The sequence below is a fragment of the Leptodactylus fuscus genome, chromosome 11 (assembly GCF_031893055.1).
Source record: "Leptodactylus fuscus isolate aLepFus1 chromosome 11, aLepFus1.hap2, whole genome shotgun sequence".
NCBI classification, from domain to species: Eukaryota; Metazoa; Chordata; class Amphibia; order Anura; family Leptodactylidae; genus Leptodactylus; species Leptodactylus fuscus.
In genome coordinates, this window is record NC_134275.1 from 41,526,784 (window position 1) to 41,538,492 (window position 11,709).

Genomic DNA, 11,709 nt, shown 5'->3' on the forward strand with positions numbered 1-11,709 from the left:
CCTTCCTGTGAGTCTGTCATCTGCGGATTGGGACAGGTCCTTCCTGCTTTCTCACAAGATGGCCCTCCCGTGTAGCGCTCAGGAGAGAAATTATAAGATTCTGTCCCGGTGGTATAGGTGTCCAGTGCTTCTTCATAGGATTTTTCCTGCTGTTTCGGACTTATGTGGGGGCTGTGGCTCCGCTAGGGGTACTATGCTGCACATTTGGTGGGACTGTGACGTTCTGCGCCCCTTCTGGGACGCAGTGTTTTCTTTGTATTCCAGGGTCAGTGGGCGCTCGGTGGCTGTTTCTCCTCTGCTGGCACTCCTGTCGGTCATCCCTGGCAAGCTGTCGGAGATTAAGAAGGACCTACTGGGGCACTTTCTCACGGCCGCCAGGGCTGTTATTCCAAGACACTGGCGCAGCCCTACCCCTCCCTCGCTGCTCGAATTCCTCCAGGAGTTCCTTCTTATTCAGCGGATGGAGACCTTGGTGGCGGAAGACTCTCCCGCTTATTCCAAGTTTGAACTTCGATGGCGTCCCTGGGTTATGTTCCAGGAATCGTCTGCCTTCTCTACTGCCTTCGCATGAGTGTAACATGGCCGTTTGTTTTCTTCTCCCTTTTTTCCTTCTTCCCTGCGTCTTATTTGTGGTTTCTTCGTCTTTGTCTTGTGTTTGTTTGTTTGATTGTTTCTTGTCCACTTCTTATTCCCTTTTCTTTTTCCTGTTGGGCTGTTTTTGGTTTATGCGGAGGGGGGTCTTTTTGGCTTCCCAGCTCGCTGGCTTATATGCTCCTTCATTGTTGCTCGACTTATTTCTTTTTGTTCGTTTTGTATTTTATTGAAAAATCTTTAATAAAACCCGTTTAAGCATATATATATGGTAGTTATGTGCGCACATATATATGGTAGTTATATATATGGTAGTTATGTGCGCGCATATTTATGGTAGTTATATATGGTAGTTATGTGCACGCATATTTATGTGCGCGCATATATATGGTAGTTATATATGGTAGTTATGTGCGCGCATATTTATGTGCGCTCATATTTATGGTAGTTATATATGGTAGTTATGCGCACGCATATTTATGTGCGCGCATATTTATGGTAGTTATATATATGGTAGTTATGTGCGCGCATATTTATGGTAGTTATATATGGTAGTTATGTGCGCGCATATTTATGTGCGCGCATATATATGGTAGTTATATATATGGTAGCTATGTGCGCGCATATATATGGTAGTTATATATATGGTAGTTATGTGCGCGCATATTTATGTGCGCGCATATTTATGTGCGCGCATATTTATGTGCGCGCATATTTATGTGCGCGCATATTTATGTGCGCGCATATTTATGTGCGCGCATATTTATGTGCGCGCATATTTATGTGCGCGCATATTTATGTGCGCGCATATATATGGTAGTTATATATATATGGTATTTATGTGCGCGCATATATATGGTAGTTATATATATGGTAGTTATGTGCGTGCATATATATGGTAGTTATATATATGGTAGTTATTTGCGCGCATATTTATGTGCGCACATATATATGGTAGTTATATATATGGTAGTTATATATATGGTAGCTATGTGCGCGCATATATATGGTAGTTATATATATATGGTAGTTATGTGCGCGCATATTTATGTGCGCGCATATTTATGGTAGTTATATATATGGTATGGTATTTATGTGCGCGCATATATATGGTAGTTATGTGCGCGCATATTTATGTGCGTGCATATATATGGTAGTTATATATGGTAGTTATTTGCGCGCATATTTATTTGCGCACATATATATGATAGTTATATATATGGTAGTTATATATATGGTAGCTATGTGCGCGCATATATATGGTAGTTATATACATGGTAGTTATGTGCGCGCATATATATGGTAGTTATATACATGGTAGTTATGTGCACGCATATTTATGTGCGCGCATATTTATGGTAGTTATATATGGTAGTTATGTGCACGCATATTTATGTGCGCGCATATTTATGGTAGTTATATATGGTAGTTATGTGCACGCCTATTTATGTGCGCGCATATTTATGGTAGTTATATATATGGTATCTATGTGCGCGCATATCTATGTGCGCGCATATCTATGTGCGCGCATATCTATGTGCGCGCATATCTATGTGCGCGCATATCTATGTGCGCGCATATTTATGTGCGCGCATATTTATGTGCGCGCATATTTATGTGCGCGCATATTTATGGTAGTTATATATATATATATATATATATGGTAGTTATGTGCGCGCATATTTATGTGCGCGCATATATATGGTAGTTATGTGCGCGCATATATATGGTAGTTGTATATATGGTATATACACTCACCGGCCACTTTATTAGGTACACCTGTCCAACTGCTCGTTAACACTTAATTTCTAATCAGCCAATCACATGGCGGCAACTCAGTGCATTTAGGCATGTAGACATGGTCAAGACAATCTCCTGCAGTTCAAACCGAGCATCAGTATGGGGAAGAAAGGTGATTTGAGTGCCTTTGAACGTGGCATGGTTGTTGGTGCCAGAAGGGCTGGTCTGAGTATTTCAGAAACTGCTGATCTACTGGGATTTTCACGCACAACCATCTCTAGGGTTTATAGAGAATGGTCCGAAAAAGAAAAAACATCCAGTGAGCGGCAGTTCTGTGGGCGGAAATGCGTTGTTGATGCCAGAGGTCAGAGGAGAATGGCCAGACTGGTTCAAGCTGATAGAAAGGCAACAGTGACTCAAATAGCCACCCGTTACAACCAAGGTAGCCAGAAGAGCATCTCTGAACGCACAGTACGTCGAACTTTGAGGCAGATGGGCTACAGCAGGAGAAGACCACACCGGGTGCCACTCCTTTCAGCTAAGAACAGGAAACTGAGGCTACAATTTGCACAAACTCATCGAAATTGGACAATTGAAGATTGGAAAAACGTTGGCTGGTCTGATGAGTCTCGATTTCTGCTGCGACATTCGGATGGTAGGGTCAGAATTTGGCGTCAACAACATGAAAGCATGGATCCATCCTGCCTTGTATCAACGGTTCAGGCTGGTGGTGGTGGTGTCATGGTGTGGGGAATATTTTCTTGGCACTCTTTGGGCCCCTTGGTACCAATTGAGCATCGTTGCAACGCCAAAGCCTACCTGAGTATTGTTGCTGACCATGTCCATCCCTTTATGACCACAATGTACCCAACATCTGATGGCTACTTTCAGCAGGATAATGCGCCATGTCATAAAGCTGGAATCATCTCAGACTGGTTTCTTGAACATGACAATGAGTTCACTGTACTCCAATGGCCTCCACAGTCACCAGATCTCAATCTAATAGAGCATCTTTGGGATGTGGTGGAACGGGAGATTCGCATCATGGATGTGCAGCCGACAAATCTGCGGCAACTGTGTGATGCCATCATGTCAATATGGACCAAAATCTCTGAGGAATGCTTCCAGCACCTTGTTGTATCTATGCCACGAAGAATTGAGGCAGTTCTGAAGGCAAAAGGAGGTCCAACCCGTTACTAGCATAGTGTACCTAATAAAGTGGCCGGTGAGTGTATATGGTATTTATGTGCGCGCATATATATGGTAGTTATATATGGTAGTTATGTGCGCGCATATATATGGTAGTTATATATGGTAGTTATGTGCGCGCATATATATGGTAGTTGTATATATGGTAGTTATATATATGGTAGTTATGTGCGCGCATATATATGGTAGTTATGTGCGCACATATTTATGGTAGTTATATATATGGTATTTATGTGCGCGCATATATATGGTAGTTATGTGCGCGCATATTTATGTGCGCGCATATATATGGTAGTTGTATATATGGTATATATATGGTATTTATGTGCGCGCATATATATGGTAGTTATATATGGTAGTTATATATATGGTAGTTATGTGCGCGCATATATATGGTAGTTATATATATGGTATTTATGTGCGCGCATATATATGGTAGTTATATATATGGTAGTTATGTGCGCGCATATTTATGTGCGCGCATATATATGGTAGTTGTATATATGGTAGTTATATATATGGTATTTATGTGCGCGCATATTTATGGTAGTTATATATATGGTAGTTATATATATGGTATTTATGTGCGTGCATATATATGGTAGTTATATATATGGTAGTTATATATATATGGTATTTATGTGCGCGCATATTTATGGTAGTTATATATATGGTATTTATGTGCGCGCATATTTATGGTAGTTATATATGGTAGTTATATATATGGTATTTATGTGCGTGCATATATATGGTAGTTATGTGCGCGCATATTTATGTGCGCGCATATATATGGTAGTTGTATATATGGTAGTTATATATATGGTATTTATGTGCGCGCATATATATGGTAGTTATATATATGGTAGTTATGTGCGCGCACATTTATGTGCGCGCATATATATGGTAGTTATGTGCACGCATATTTATGGTAGTTATATATATGGTAGGTATGTGCGCGCATATATATGGTAGTTATACATATGGTAGTTATGTGCGTGCATATTTATGTGCGCGCATATATATGGTAGCTATACATATGGTAGTTATGTGCGCGCATATTTATGTGCGCACATATATATGGTAGTTATATATATATGGTAGTTATGTGCGCGCATATATATGGTAGTTATATATATGGTAGTTATGTGCGCGCATATTTATGTGCGTGCATATATATGGTAGTTATATATATATGGTAGTTATGTGCGCGCATATACAGTCCTATGAAAAAGTTTGGGCACCCCTATTAATCTTAATCATTTTTAGTTCTAAATATTTTGGTGTTTGCAGCAGCCATTTCAGTTTGATATATCTAATAACTGATGGACACAGTAATATTTCAGGATTGAAATGAGGTTTATTGTACTAACAGAAAATGTGCAATATGCATTAAACCAAAATTTGACCGGTGCAAAAATATGGGCACCTCAACAGAAAAGTGACATTAATATTTAGTACATCCTCCTTTTGCAAAGATAACAGCCTCTAGTCGCTTCCTGTAGCTTTTAATCAGTTCCTGGATCCTGGATGAAGGGATTTTGGACCATTTCTTTCTACAAAACAATTAAAGTTCAGTTAAGTTTGATGGTCGCCGAACATGGACAGCCCGCTCTCAAATGATCTGAAAACAAAGATTGTTCAACATAGTTGTTCAGGGGAAGGATACAAAACGTTGTCTCAGAGATTTAACCTGTCAGTTTCCACTGTGAGGAACATAGTAAGGAAATGGAAGACCACAGGGACAGTTCTTGTTAAGCCCAGAAGTGGCAGGCCAAGAAAAATATCAGAAAGGCAGAGAAGAAGAATGGTGAGAACAGTCAAGGACAATCCACAGACCACCTCCAAAGAGCTGCAGCATCATCTTGCTGCAGATGGTGTCACTGTGCATCGGTAACAATACAGCGCACTTTGCACAAGGAGAAGCTGTATGGGAGAGTGATGAGAAAGAAGCCGTTTCTGCACGTACGCCACAAATAGAGTTGCCTGAGGTATGCAAAAGCACATTTGGACAAGGCAGCTTCATTTTGGAAACAAAAATTGAGTTGTTTGGTTATAAAAAAAGGCGTTATGCATGGCGTCCAAAAAGAAACAGCATTCCAAGAAAAACACATGCTACCCACTGTAAAATTTGGTGGAGGTTCCATCATGCTTTGGGGCTGTGTGGCCAATGCCGGCATCGGGAATCTTGTTAAAGTTGAGAGTCGCATGGATTCCACTCAGTATCAGCAGATTCTTGAGAATAATGTTCAAGAATCAGTGACGAAGTTGAAGTTACGCCGGGGATGGATATTTCAGCAAGACAATGATCCAAAACACTGCTCCAAATCAACTCAGGCATTCATGCAGAGGAACAATTACAATGTTCTGGAATGGCCATCCCAGTCCCCAGACCTGAATATCATTGAACATCTGTGGGATGATTTGAAGCGGGCTGTCCATGCTCGGCGATCATCTAACTTAACTGAACTTGAATTGTTTGTCCAAAATACCTTTATCCAGGATCCAGGAACTGATTAAAAGCTACAGGAAGCGACTAGAGGCTGTTATCTTTGCAAAAGGAGGATCTACTAAATATTAATGTCACTTTTCTGTTGAGGTGCCCATACTTTTGCACCGGTCAAATTTTGGTTTAATGCATATTGCACATTTTCTGTTAGTACAATAAACCTCATTTCAATCCTGAAATATTACTGTGTCCATCAGTTATTAGATATATCAAACTGAAATGGCTGTTGCAAATACCAAAATATTTAGAACTAAAAATGATTAAGATTAATAGGGGTGCCCAAACTTTTTCATAGGACTGTATATGGTAGTTATATATATGGCAGTTATGTGCGCGCATATATATGGTAGTTATGTGCGCGCATATTTATGTGCGCACATATATATGGTAGTTATATATATGGTATTTATGTGCACGCATATATATGGTAGTTATATATATGGTAGTTATGTGCGCGCATATTTATGTGCACGCATATATATGGTAGTTATGTGCGCGCATATTTATGTGCGCGCATATATATGGTAGTTATATATATGGTATTTATGTGCGTGCATATATATGGTAGTTATATATGGTAGTTATGTGCGCGCATATTTATGTGCGTGCATATATATGGTAGTTGTATATATGGTATATATGTGCGCGCATATATATGTGCGCGCATATTTATGTGCGCGCATATTTATGTGCGCGCATATTTATGTGCGCGCATATTTATGTGCGCGCATATTTATGGTAGTTATATATATATATATATATATATATATATGGTAGTTATGTGCGCGCATATTTATGGTAGTTATATATATGGTAGATATATATATATGGTATTTATGTGCGCGCATATATATGGTAGTTATATACATGGTAGTTATGTGTGCGCATATTAATGTGCGCGCATATATATGGTAGTTATATATATGGTAGCTATGTGCGCGCATATATATGGTAGTTATATATATGGTAGTTATGTGCGCGCATATTTATGTGCACGCATATATATGGTAGTTATGTGCGCGCATATTTATGTGCGCGCATATATATGGTAGTTATGTGCGCGCATATTTATGGTAGTTATATATATGGTAGTTATATATATGGTATTTATGTGCGTGCATATATATGGTAGTTATATATGGTAGTTATGTGCGCGCATATTTATGTGCGTGCATATATATGGTAGTTGTATATATGGTATATATGTGCGCGCATATATATGGTAGTTATATATATGGTAGTTATGTGCGCGCATATTTATGGTAGTTATATATGGTAGATATATATATATGGTATTTATGTGCGCGCATATATATGGTAGTTATATACATGGTAGTTATGTGCGCGCATATTTATGTGCGCGCATATTCATGGTAGTTATATATGGTAGTTATGTGCACGCATATTTATGTGCGCGCATATTTATGGTAGTTATATATAGTAGTTATGTGCGCGCATATTTATGGTAGTTATATATGGTAGTTATGTGCACGCATATTTATGTGCGCGCATATTTATGGTAGTTATATATATATGGTAGTTATGTGCGCGCATATTTATGGTAGTTATATATGGTAGTTATGTGCGGTGCATATATATGGTAGTTATATATATGGTAGCTATCTGCGCGCATATTTATGTGCGCGCATATTTATGTGCGCGCATATTTATGTGCGCGCATATTTATGTGCGCGCATATTTATGTGCGCGCATATTTATGTGCGCGCATATTTATGTGCGCGCATATTTATGTGCGCGCATATTTATGTGCGCGCATATTTATGTGCGCGCATATATATGGTAGTTATATATATGGTAGTTATATATATGGTAGTTATATATATGGTAGTTATGTGCGAGCATATATATGGTAGTTATATATATGTAGTTATGTGCGCGCATATTTATGTGCGCGCATATATATGGTAGTTATATATATGGTAGTTATATATATGGTAGTTATGTGCGAGCATATATATGGTAGTTATATATATGTAGTTATGTGCGCGCATATTTATGTTCGCGCATATTTATGTGCGCGCATATATATGGTAGTTATATATATGGTAGTTATGTGCGCGCATATATATGGTAGTTATATATATGGTAGTTATGTGCGCGCGCGTAGTTATGTGCGCGCGCGTAGTTATGTGCGCGCGCGTAGTTATGTGCGCGCGCGTAGTTATGTGCGCGCGCGTAGTTATGTGCGCGCGCGTAGTTATGTGCGCGCCTATATATGTGCACGCATTTATGTGCGCGCATATATATGGTAGTTGTATATATGGTAGTTGTATATATGGTATTTATGTGCGCGCATATATATGGTAGTTATATATATGGTATTTATGTGCGCGCATATATATGGTAGTTATATATATGGTAGTTATGTGCGCGCGCAGTTATGTGCGCGCGCAGTTATGTGCGCGCGCAGTTATGTGCGCGCGCAGTTATGTGCGCGCGCAGTTATGTGCGCGCGCAGTTATGTGCGCGCGCAGTTATGTGCGCGCGCAGTTATGTGCGCGCGCAGTTATGTGCGCGCGCAGTTATGTGCGCGCGCAGTTATGTGCGCGCGCAGTTATGTGCGCGCGCAGTTATGTGCGCGCGCAGTTATGTGCGCGCGCATATTCATGTGCGCGCGCATATTCATGGTAGTTATATATATGGTAGTTATGTGCGCGCACATTCATGGTAGTTATATATATGGTAGTTATGTGCGCGCACATTCATGGTAGTTATATATATGGTAGTTATGTGCGCGCACATTTATGTGCACGCATTTATGTGCGCGCATATATATGGTAGTTGTATATATGGTAGTTATATATATGGTATTTATGTGCGCGCATATATATGGTAGTTATATATATATATATATATGGTAGTTATATATATGGTAGTTATGCGCGCGCATATATATGGTAGTTATATATATGGTAGTTATGTGCACGCATATTTATGTGCGCGCATATATATGGTAGTTATATATATATATGGTAGTTATGTGCGCGCATATATATAGTAGTTATATATATGGTAGTTATGTGCGAGCATATATATGGTAGTTATATATATGTAGTTATGTTCGCGCATATTTATGTGCGCGCATATATATGGTAGTTATATATATGGTAGTTATGTGCGCGCATATATATGGTAGTTATATATATGGTAGTTATGTGCGCGCGTAGTTATGTGCGCGCGTAGTTATGTGCGCGCGTAGTTATGTGCGCGCGTATTTATGGTAGTTATATATATGGTAGTTATGTGCGCGCATATTTATGTGCGCGCATATTCATGGTAGTTATATATATGGTAGTTATGTGCGCGCACATTTATGTGCACGCATTTATGTGCGCGCATTTATATGGTAGTTGTATATATGGTAGTTATATATATGGTATTTATGTGCGCGCATATATATGGTAGTTATATATATGGTATTTATGTGCGCGCATATATATGGTAGTTATATATATATATATGGTAGTTATATATATATGGTAGTTATGTGCGCGCATATATATGGTAGTTATATATATATATATATGGTAGTTATATATATGGTAGTTATGTGCACGCATATTTATGTGCGCGCATATATATGGTAGTTATATATATATGGTAGTTATGTGCGCGCATATATATAGTAGTTATATATATGGTAGTTATGTGCGCGCATATATATGCTAGTTATATATATGGTAGTTACGTGCGCGCATATTTATGTGTGCGCATATATATGGTAGTTATATATATGGTAGTTATGTGCGCGCATATATATGCTAGTTATATATATGGTAGTTATGTGCGCGCATATATATGCTAGTTATATATATGGTAGTTACGTGCGCGCATATTTATGTGTGCGCATATATATGGTAGTTATATATATGGTAGTTATGTGCGCGCATATTTATGTGCGCATATATATGGTAGTTATGTGCGCGCATATTTATGTGCGCGCATATTTATATGCATATGCACACACACATTACATTTTTCTGTCTGCAACATTGTCTAGCTTCTCCAATGATAGTTCTGTGGCTCAGCCCCATTGTCTATGTACTGGACCCTACTCGGTTCACAGGTGCCATACTGAAGACCCTGCCTCTGTCCTATGGAGACATCTTGGGGCTTTTTGGATCTATGGAACCAGCTAACCCCAATGGCCAGGGGCGAGACTTCTGCACTACAAATACAGGAGGAAATTATATATATCATATTATATCATATATATGCACGCGCATAACTACCATATACATAACTACCATATATATGCGCGCACATAAATAAGTTTCCGTCTCCTGCCCCTGTTTTGTGCAGGAAACGGAAACCTGCAGAACGGAGACCGGGCGCGGATGTGAATGAGCCCTATGCTATGAGCGAGTATATTCAATCGAATACCTCCCCTGCATAGTTATTGGTGTAAAAAAAAAAAAAAAAAAAAAAAAAAAGCGCCAAAGAAGGCAGGAGGGGAGTTGAATATTTCCTGCGTTTACGGCGTGGTATTCGACTGAGTACACCAATATCTGTACAGGGGAGTTATTCGATCGAATACTACTCGCTCATCTCTAGTCTGTTTTGCAGACCACGTCGCTCCATAGAGTATAATGAGCAGTACAATGTCTCTGGGTCAGTGAAAATAAGAGAGCTATCGAATGTTCTGCATTTTCAAGGACCCATAGACTAGAAGACTATGGGTCCTTGAAAATGCAGAACATTCGTTAGCTGTCTTATTTTCACCGACCCAGAGACATTGTAAGGTGTATTAAAATAAATAAAGAAATTGATCCATTTTTTATTTTTTTTTTAAACCTGAAAAACAGATCAACCCCAGATAGCGGACAACCCGAAAACAGAGCCGGATCACGTGCTGTCCATGAATAAGCCCTAAGGGTAAGTTCACACAAAGTTATTTGGGTTGGAACCTGAGGCGGAGGATGCCTCGGGTTCCAATCCAAAAACCGGTTAGCCGCGACTGAAAGCCGGTGCATTGCACCAGCATCCAACCGCGCACTCCGCTCTGGATTAGGCCCAATGAATGGGCCTAGTCCGGAGGAGGGAGTGTCTTCAGGCCGAATCACGAGGCGACTTGGCCTGAAGAATGAGCATCTCGCTCCTGAGCGGCTCTCATTGATTTCAGGTGGATATGGCCTCAAAATCCTGACCAAAAAACTATGTTTGAACTTACCCTAAGGCTGCATTCACATGACAGTGAAAACTTGCTGTGTGACGTCCATTTTTTTTAACGGGTGTCATATGGCAGCATTAATGGGGCAATTCTCATGAGCAGTATTTTGATGATCCAGAATATAGGTCATGTCCTAGTTACAGCTTATTTTAGGGATCCCTCCATACACTGAAATGCCGAGCTATAGAGAAGGATATGTAAATGCTGGTAATGGGACACAGTAGACAGTTTTGAGAAGTAGCGCCAGGGCTGAGCCCTCGCATTAGGGTCTATAGTTGCGCCCCTAGCTGGTTGGTGTAAGTAGTATTTACTATTAAGGTGCGCCATTTCTGGACCTAGAGCCATTAAGTCATAAATGTGTCCTTTTTCGGACTGTATGCCCTGTTATCTCCCTGCCCTTTAGACTTCCTTTAGGTTCCTCTCATATTTGCTAGATGTTCGGTTTAGTCCACACCCAAGTTATGTTCCCTGT